Source organism: Sinocyclocheilus anshuiensis, unplaced genomic scaffold (genome assembly GCF_001515605.1).
Source record: "Sinocyclocheilus anshuiensis isolate Anshui unplaced genomic scaffold, SAMN03320099.WGS_v1.1 scaffold338, whole genome shotgun sequence".
NCBI classification, from domain to species: domain Eukaryota; kingdom Metazoa; phylum Chordata; class Actinopteri; order Cypriniformes; family Cyprinidae; genus Sinocyclocheilus; species Sinocyclocheilus anshuiensis.
In genome coordinates, this window is record NW_015542339.1 from 606,886 (window position 1) to 617,432 (window position 10,547).

General features: G+C 37.9%; 1 pseudogene; it reads left to right on the top strand.

The window, feature by feature from the left end:
* The first annotated feature begins 8,827 nt into the window (after positions 1 to 8,827).
* LOC107691174 (zinc finger protein 658B-like) overlaps positions 8,828 to 10,547 on the top strand; it is an 8,398-nt pseudogene continuing 6,678 nt past the window's right edge.

Consider the following 10,547-nt stretch of genomic DNA (forward strand, 5'->3'; position numbering starts at 1 on the left):
ATTTTTAAGTTGAACAAATTGTGTGCGCCCAGAGAGATAAGATCTGAACCAACTAAGAGGGACACCAGTAATACCTATAGAGAATAGTCTATCTAAGAGAACTTGATGAGAAATTGTATCAAAGGCCGCGGTTAAATCGAGTAGAATAAGTATAGTTAAAAGTCCAGAATCAGCTGACATCAGCAAATCATTAACAAGTTTTACCATGGCAGTCTCTGTACTATGCAAAGGGCGGAAACCGGATTGAAATTTTTCAAACAGGCTATTTTTTAAAAGATGGGAATGAACCTGAGATGCAACAACTTTTTCCAAAATTTTTGAGAGAAAGGGCAAATTGGAAATTGGGCGAAAATTAGCAAAATTATTAGGGTCAGCTCCCAGTTTCTTAAGTCTTGGAGTGATTACAGCAACCTTGGAGTGAAGGAACCACACCAGAGGTGAGAGACAAGTGTGTAATATCGGTTACTATACCAGATAGAGAAAATAAACAGGCTTTTGACCAGGTGAGTGGGGAGTGGATCTAACTTACAAGTGGAAGACGTGGAAGACTTGATAAGACCTGATATTTCATCAATAGTTGGAAGTTCGAAACTGTAAAATAGAGACAGAAGAGACAGAAAGGAAGGTAAATACAACAGATCAGATGCCACATTATTTTGAGAAGTTAATTGCTGATGAATATTTCCAATTTTAGTATTAAAAAAGGTCATTAATTTATCGCATAGATCACTAGAATATAGATGAGAAGGAAGGGTATCAGGAGGCCGCAGGATATTATTTATTTAGGATATGTGGGGGCGTGTTAGAACGAGCCGTTTTAGGGGGGCGTGGCAGAGTCTTAACTTTGATAAAGAATATCTCTTTGGTTTTGAGACTTTAGTCTTTGCAACTTCAGGGATCTTATCTATGCACGAACAGCTTGTAACACTCCAAAGAGAAAGGAAATGAGAGAAAGGGCAAATTGGAAATTGGGCGAAAATTAGCAAAATTATTAGGGTCAGCTCCCAGTTTCTTAAGTCTTGGAGTGATTACAGCAACCTTAAAAGATGAAGGAACCACACCAGAGGTGAGAGACGAGTGTGTAATATCGGTTACTATAGATAGAGAGAATAAACAGGCTTTGACCAGGTGAGTGGGGAGTGGATCTAACTGACAAGTGGAAGACTTAGATTGTTTGATAAGACCTGATATTTCATCAATAGTTGGAAGTTTGAAACTGTAAAATAGAGACAGAAGAGAATCACGGGAAGGTAAATACAACAGATCAGATGCCACATTATTTTGAGAAGTTAATTGCTGATGAATATTTCCAATTTTAGTATTAAAAAAGGTCATTAATTTATCGCATAGTTCACTAGAATATAGATGAGAAGGAAGGGTATCAGGAGGCCGCAGGATATTATTTACTGTGTTAAACAAGGAGCTTGTATTCCCTTCATCTGTCCCAATTATAATAGAGTAGTAGTCAGATTTAGCGGTTAGAAGAGCATTTTTGTAAGAGAGCATATGATCTGTGTACATATCTTTATGAACATTAAGTCCAGTTTTAATGTATAAACGTTCCAAGCGACGCCCCTTAGTTTTAAGTTGTCTTAGTTCTGATGTAAACCAAGGTGCAGAATGAGTAAAATAAACAGTGAGAGTTTTTAAAGGTGCAAGTGTATCAAGTACACTGTGCAGTCCCTCGTTATAATAAGAAACCAAGTCATCTGGAGTAGAGAAAGCATTGCTCCTGAAGAAATTGTCCAGTCCATCAGAAAGAGCAGATAGATCGATGTTCTTGATATTGGGAAATGAAATGGAATGACCCATGTTGGTTTTTTCAACCATTAAGTTAACACTGAATGATATTAACTTATGATCTGATATGGGCAAGTCTAAAGCATGACAGTTGGAAGGTGTTACACCAGAACAACAAATAAGGTCAAGAATATGGCCTTTACTATGAGTTGGAAAATCGACAAATTGCTGTATTCCAAAACTGTCAAGACATGATATAAAATCCCTAGTGAGAGTATTGTTGACATTGTCCACGTGTATATTAAAATCACCCAATATAATAATATTTTGAGATGTAGAACTCAGTAAAGTTAAGAATACAGAAAAGTCATTTAAAAAACTAGAATTGCTCCTGGGTGGACGATAAACAGTGGCTACAACAGTAGGAACAGGCCCATTAATTTGTAAAACAGTGGACTCAAATGATTCATACAGAGGCACGTTCATGAGAGAAACTTTCCACTTCTCATTATAAAGTATCGCAAGCCCTCCACCTCGGCCATATGCGCGAGTAGTGTTGTTTTTGGCAGCCTGTTTTAATTTTAGTTTTAGTCTAGTCTTTGTGTGAAGCTGTCATTTTAGTTTTTATTAATTTTAGTCACGTTCATACTCTTTTTAGTCTTGTCAAGTTTCAGTCAACTAAAAGTCTGAGCATTTTAGTCTTATTTTAGTCAGAATTATCCATGACTATTTTCGTCTAGTTTTAGTCGACGAAAACTGATGACATTTAGTCTAGTTTTAGTCAATGAAAATTGTATTTTAGTCTCTTTTTAGTAATGCAATTCTATTTAACCCAGTCAATATAGTATAAGTACCTAGTAGTATAGACGAAACCAAAATTTTCTTTTATCCAAACCCATTTCAAACAATGTTATCTTATTATATTATTGTTACCTTATAGACTCAAGAATACATCCATTCCAGACACGGAAGACGCTCTGATTTGAATTTACAACATTTATTTTACCAACCAAACATGTTAGAAGTACACACACATAAATTTAAATAAAATAAATAAAAACAATAAATAAAATAAAATAAATAAAATAGCATCACATGACAATGCCAGAAAAAAATTAATACATTCAAGTTTAACAAAGAGAAACAAGGTGCTTGAATGCTCGAGCTACAATAACATACTAAAAAGTGCAAATAAAATGTGTGTGTCTGTTACTTGTATTGCTTGTAAACTGAAGTCAGATTTTGCATCATAAAAACTATTAAAAGATATAACACTACAAATGGTTTGGACCTTAGAGAGATATAATGGGATGGGAAGCACTGATGAACAACAGAAACAAATAAGAACAACATTAACAACAGGAGGATGGAGGACGCTGTGATCGGAGCTGTGTTTTTGTTGTGTCTCGCGGGTTGACGACGATATTTAGTCATAATTTTCGTTGACGAAAGCAACACTACGCGCGAGGTTGACAGGTGTAAGTAAAGCCAGGAGGGACAGATTGATTAAGCTGCGAAAAATCATGGGATTGTTGCCATGTTTCAGTGAGACAAAGGAAGTCAAACTTACTGTCATTCAGGAGATCATAAATAAGAGGTCCTTTGTTTGTTAACGAGTGAATATTAAATAAACCAAAAGTAAGATCAGTCGTACCGGATTTGATGCTAGTTGTCCTGCCGATATTGGCCTGCACACTGTGGTCGACAGTCCGTATTGATTTCTTTGGCGGACGCTGAGCGGACGACCAGAACAATCGTATTGGACCTGTGTCATCGTAGATATAATTCCGCCGTGACCCACGATGGATGTACTTCTGCCGAGGATAGTAGATAATATCCTGGTGCGATCGAAGGGTCAGTGGTGGTTCAGTGACACGAAATCGCAATGAAAAAAGTTCTGCCGCCATATATTGGAGAATCGATGTCACTGGATGATGAATAAAATAAAATATAATCCACATGAAAAGTCGGCTAATCCACATTGTTGAATGCAAACTCCAGAGTAACTCTGAGAAAATGGAACGTCGTCAAAGGCCACGTTAGGTAGCGTCAGGTTAATCAGTCAGGTGCAGATTAAGAATCACCGAGCTGCTGATTCCGTTTTTGGATAAAACAGTCCCAATTGATCCTTTAGTTAAAACTGTTTTCACAGAGGGAAATCAGCAACTCAGAGCGTCGTCAGAGGCCGTATTTGGAAGTGTCAGGTTAACCAGTCAGTAAAGATCACTGAGTCGCAGATTTCCTTGATTAGTATAAACGGTCCTTTTATCCTTCTAGTTAAAAACGACCAAAACGACCAGGCAACAGTAATCAAACATTTAAAATAAACAAGCAAATAAACTTAAACCATCAAGGAGCAGGAGCAGCGGCAGCAGTACGCGCCAGCGTTCACTCCGGAAGTTGATCTGTAGGTCACATCTGTAGGTTGATCCTTTAATGTCCTTCTCTCTTCTCCCTTTCCTCATCCAGCCTCTCTCTTCTGTCTCGCTCCCACTGAGCAGGACGTCTCTGCGACAGCGGGTTACAACTTCAATACACGACGATATTACAACTTCAATATTTGACTCCTTAAAGTGATTTACAGGGAATTTAGTTTTTACCTTTGTAATGGCATTTTTCTAACTTTATTAAAAGTATGTAATCTTTTGTCAAATTCAAAAAAATATATTTATAAGCTTTTTAACATTTCTATGATACATTGCTCAACGCTGCAGAAACACGTAGGTACGTTAGAACCTTTGAAGCTTCCTCAGCGCAAACACAAATATGCTGATTGGGTTAGTTGCACAGGTGCTCCTAAATATTATTTCATAGTCACACGCAGTATACTTTTTTACCATAGTAGTGAGTGAGGTGCTGTACCTGTGGTGATCATGATATACAAATGTATGAAAGATGAAGATGTACTGTTTGTTAATGAAAATAAATGTACATCTGCATCTCAACTCCTGCTACTCTCAACTCAATCTACTGTCAAATGTGCATTTCTATGAGACAAAACTTTTCATATTATTAATATTACATGTGCAGTGCCACCAAATCAGGTGCTGGTGCCACCATCTGTAGAACTTAGAACTTAGACACTGCTCACAAATGTTAGTCTGTAGCCCTGTAATGACCCCTCTCTTACCTCATGTTTACATTTAATTTATTTTCCACATGATTTGTTTGCATATACGAAAGTTTTCTTGTACTGTAATGAGTAATGTCATATCCCTCTGATATTAAAAGAATACTGCACATTGATAATAAATAGAATTAACTCATATAAATTACAAAGCATTTGTCAGTAGGGTTCCAGAATCAAATACTTAAGGCCAGGAATCGGATACTTGTTGTCAAATTAAAATTTCGATTCCGCCTATCGATTCCTATGCAGTTTTTTTTCTTCATCTGTGAGGACCGGTCCTAGCGATCTGCCAGGACCTTGCTCGCTAATCTAAGTGCTCCAAAGTTTGGCTACATTTGCGATCAGAAGCTAAAAAAGCTAAGTATAATATCTGTGATAGCTAAACATGTTGCAAGAGAGGTGTCACCACCAACATGACAAAGCACTTTAATTTAATAGATCGTTAAAGATCGCGAACACGATTCAAACACCAAAGTGATTCTATTCCTAAATTACAATGATTCGTCTGTTTCGTTCCTCAACCATGTGCGATCAATGTTGTGATCATTTGGTTCGTCTGTGCAGAGTATGATCATACCAGTGTGATTTGAACATTTAAATTTGCGTTCGCGCTGCCATTGACCTAAAGAGAGCAGCTGTCTGTCATGAACGAAACAGCTTCACAGTCTTTTCAGCCACACAGTATCATTATTTCTGTGTTACAAACATTCAAATCTCAGAAGTACTGGGATAAAAGTTTATAGTTCAGATATAAACTGTGTACGATGTGTATGGTAGCGATTAAAATAGAGTAAATCAACTTTTGAAAGTAATTTGACACTTCAACTGAAGATTTGTCGATTAAATTGCTACGCCAGTAGGTGGCGAAAAGGGGCTGTTAAAATGTATTTGTCTTTGAATCATACAAGAGAGTCGTTCAAGAATGCTGATTCATCCAGTAATGAAACAAGTACATCTTGAGTGAGTCATTTAATCATTTCAGTATCGTGAATCATATCACATCGTGAGTTAATGAATCGTTACATCCCTATATGCTACTAGTTTTTGCTGTGGTATCGAAGTAGTAAATTATTCTTTAAATAATACGTTACTTATTACACTGTAATAAAGAACCATATTTTTTTTGCTCATCTGAAAAATTATCCGATCTGTGACTCAAAATGGGATATGATAATGTAATATAATCCGAACCGTGAGATTTGTGATCCGCTGCACCCCTACTCTCTTGACTTTTTATTTGAAGAAAAAATACAATATCTTTTATTCGGGCTAGTTAAATAAATTTTTGGGCTACCAAAATCTGAAGAATGCCTGCCCGAAGGGCCTATCAGCCTATCATGGATTTTGAAATTTTGCAAGCCCTGTGATTTAAGGTGTGCCCCTGAATTTTCTGCTTGTGCTCCTAAAAATGTTCAGTCCAGGGCTACAGTGCTCCTAGTAAAATTAGTCTGGAGCCCTCACTCACAGCGCCTTAGTGGTCAAATCGCGATATTGCAGCACTATCGGGAATCGAATCGAATCGAGAGCTTGCGAATCGAAATCGAATCGGGATATCTGAATCGATACCCAGCCCTATTTTAGATCTTGTATGCTGTTCTGGTGTTATACCTCATAACCTTACTTCAACTGAATTTCCTATTTCGGATCATAAGTCTATATTCTTTAATATTTCCCTTTCTTTGGCAAGAGTTAAACCTCAACGCTCTGTCTCATTTCGTAATATCAAAAAGATTCAGTCTCATCTATTTTTACAGCTATAGTGTGTTCTTCATTATCAACTGCTACTGTTCCACAGCTATATCGCCCTGCAGCCCAAGACTGGTCGCCCACTGAAGCTAAGCAGGGTTGAGCCTGGTCAGTACCTGGATGGGAGACCTGGGAAAACTGGGTTGCTGTTGGAAGAGGTGTTAGTGAGGCCAGCAGGTGGTGCTCACCCTGTAGTCTGTGGGTCCTAATGCCCCAGTATAGTGACGGGGACACTATACTGTCAAAAAGCATCGTCTTTCGGATGAGATGTTAACCCGAGGTCCTGACTCTCTGATCATTAAAAATCCCATGGCACTTCTCGTAAAGCGTAGAGTGTAACCCTGGTGTCCTGGCCAAATTGCCCTCCTGGCCTTTGTCAATCATGGCCTCCTAATAATCCCCAACCACTTGATTGGCTCTATGACTCTCTCTCCTCTCCACCTGTAGCTGGTGTGTGGTGAGCGCACTGGCACCATTGTACTGTGGCTGCCGTCGCATCATCCAGGTGGATGCTGCACACTGGTGGTGGTTGAGGAGAGACCCCACCCACATGATTGTAAAGCACTTTGGGTGTACAACAATATACAATAAAACGCTATATAAATGCATCATTCATTCATTCATTCCTCCGTCATTAAAAATGGCTTCTATCACTCCAATTCTTAAAAAGACTGGTGCTGATCCTAATGATCTAAATAATTACAGGCCTATTTCTAATCTCCCTTTTATTTCAAAAACACTTGAAAAGAACAGTAGCAGCTCAACTTGAATCACATCTGCAAAGTAATGACATTTACGAGCATTTTCAATCAGGTTTCCGACCCAAACATAGTACAGAAACAGCTCTTGTTAAGGTTATAAATGATCTTCTCCTAGCTGCTGATTCTGGTCTTCTGTCTATTCTTATTCTGTTAGATATTAGTGCTGCCTTTGATACTATTAGTCATTCAGTATTATTGGAACGGCTGGCTTGCATAGGAATAGCTGATAATGCGCTTCTTTGGTTTTCATCTTATTTAAGTGACAGAAAACAGTTTGTGCAGATTAAGGATACATGTTCAGATCCTTTCTCAGTTACTCATGCCATTCCACAGGGGTCAGTGTTGGGTCCGCTTTTATTCATCATTTATATCCTACCTCTTGGTCGTATTTTTCGTTCTTATGGTACTGATATCCATTTTTACGCTGACGACACACACGTGTATATTTCTACAAGACCTAATGTTTCTCATCCCCCTCCTGACCTTACTAAATGTTTGCAGGACATTAATATTTGGATGACAAATAATTTTTTTATTAAGTTAAATACCTCCATGTGGGTTCTAGGTATGTTTGATCTAAAACTCAATCCTTTACCTTGTTTATTGACAATTGCTGTTCATTTTTCTACCCATGTGAAAAGTCTTGGGGTTATGAAATCTTTAAAAATTACAGCAGTATATAACCACAGACCAGCAATAAAATGTAAATTTATAATATCATGGATTTAAAAGTACAAGTAACTATTTTATACAGCTAGTCAGCTAACTGTGTTCTGTAGCATCTGCGCTATGTTGCTAAAACTGTCTTTTGGATCTAACTGTAATTATTTCCCATATCCAAGTTCCAGGTTATAATATGCTAAAGACTAAACATTAATCTCTTAATTTTACAGTAAGTAGAGAAATTTACCCAAAATAAAGGCTTAAACATCTAAAAATGCACATTTAAAGGGATCCTCTTTTGGTAAAAGTTGTCAGACAGCTTTCAAAATGGCTGCCAGACAGTGTGAACACATGAATACCCATATCTACCAAAATTACAGGAGGTATGTAGTAACAAACAAATCAATTGGTTAAGACATCAAGTATGATAATACATTATTTTTTCTTTTTATAATCTGAGCTCAAAAATGGAAGTGTGCTTAATGGGTACGTTTACCCTAATTGTGTCATTGATCAAAAATATTTAATAGTTCTAACTACAGAAACACTACACTACATGAGCCTGTAATGCTTTAAAAATAATTGGATGATCAATGTACCTAATTCATGCAAAGTTTCAGGGACATATAAATAATTTTATGAAAATGCATCAAAATGATTGTAATATTTTATAACAGTTGTCTATTTTCTGCTATTACATCAGGGCTCACTTTTCTGTCCTTTCAATTCAGATTCCTGTTTTTGAATTATTTTGGTTTAGGTAAACTTTTTTTTCTTTCTTTTCAGACCCGATGGAAGAGAACGAGGAGAGTGAAGAACTGAGTGAAGTGGAGGAGAAACCTCATGTCAAACCTGAAAAGAAACCTCTGAGTCACTCGAAAACTAAAAATAAATTTTTTAAGAAAAGAAGACCTGAGAAATCTTTCACCTGCACTCAGTGTGGAACGAGTTTCACATACAAAAACGCTCTTGAGATTCACATGAGAATTCACACAGGAGAAAAGCCACATGCATGTGATCAATGTGAAAAGAGTTTCCCATACAAACAAAGTCTTAAGATTCACATGAGAGTTCATACTGGAGAGAGACCGTATGCATGTGATCAATGTGGAAAGAGTTTCCCATACAGACGAAGTCTTGTGTTTCACATGAGAGTTCATACTGGAGAGAAGCCGTTCACATGTGATCAGTGTGGAAAGAGTTTCATACATTCATCAAACTTTAAACGGCACATGAAGATCCACAACTGAAGACACACCTGATAGTTCATACGAAGGAGAAGCCACATTCATGTTCTTTATGTGGAAAGAACTTTTCACAGCTGGAAAGTTTAAAATCCCATCAGAAATTACATAACGCTGTGAGGGATTATGTGTGCTTTGCATGTGGGAAGAGTTTTGCTTCAGTGAATGTTTTAAAACGGCACCAGAGGATTCACACTGGAGAAAAACCTTACAAGTGTTCACACTGTGACAAGAGATTTTGTTGGTCAGTAGATCTGAAAAGACATGAGCAGTTCCACACTGGAGAGAAACCGCACACGTGTGATCAGTGCGGGAAGAGCTTCACACGAAAACAAAGTTTTAGAGTCCACATGAGGATCCACACGGGAGAGAAGCCGTACGCATGTGATCAATGTGGAAAGAGTTTCTCATTAAAACAAAGTTTTGATGTTCACATGAGAATCCACACCGGAGAAAAGCCGTACGCATGTGATCAATGCGGCAAAACATTTCTTGATTCATCAGCCCTGAAGAAACACCTGACAGTTCATACGAAAGAGAAGCCACATTCATGTTCTTTATGTGGAAAGAGTTTTTCACGGCTGGAGGGTTTAAAATCCCATCAGAAATTCCATAATGCTGTGAGAGATTATGTGTGCTTTGCATGTGGGAAGACTTTTGCTTCAGTGAATCTTTTAAAACGGCACCAGAGGATTCACACTGGAGAAAAACCTTACAAGTGTTCACACTGTGACAAGAGATTTTGTTGGTCAGTAGATCTGAAAAGACATGAGCAGTTCCACACTGGAGAGAAACCGCACACGTGTGATCAGTGCGGGAAGAGCTTCACACGAAAACAAAGTCTTAGAGCACACATGAGGATCCACACGGGAGAAAAGCCACACACATGTGATCAATGTGGAAAGAGTTTCTCATTAAAACAAAGTTTTGATGCTCACATGAGAATACACAATGGAGAAAATCCGTACGCATGTGATCAATGCGGCAAAACATTTCTTGTGTCATCATCCCTGAAGAGACACCTGACAGTTCATACGAAGGAGAAGCCACATTCATGTTCTTAATGTGGAATGAGTTTTTCACAGCTGCAAAGTTTTGTGGAAAGAGTTTTTCACGGCTGGAGGGTTTAAAATCCCATCAGAAATTCCATAATGCTGTGAGAGATTATGTGTGCTTTGCATGTGGGAAGACTTTTGCTTCAGTGAATCTTTTAAAACGGCACCAGAGGATTCACACTGGAGAAAAACCTTACAAGTGTTCACA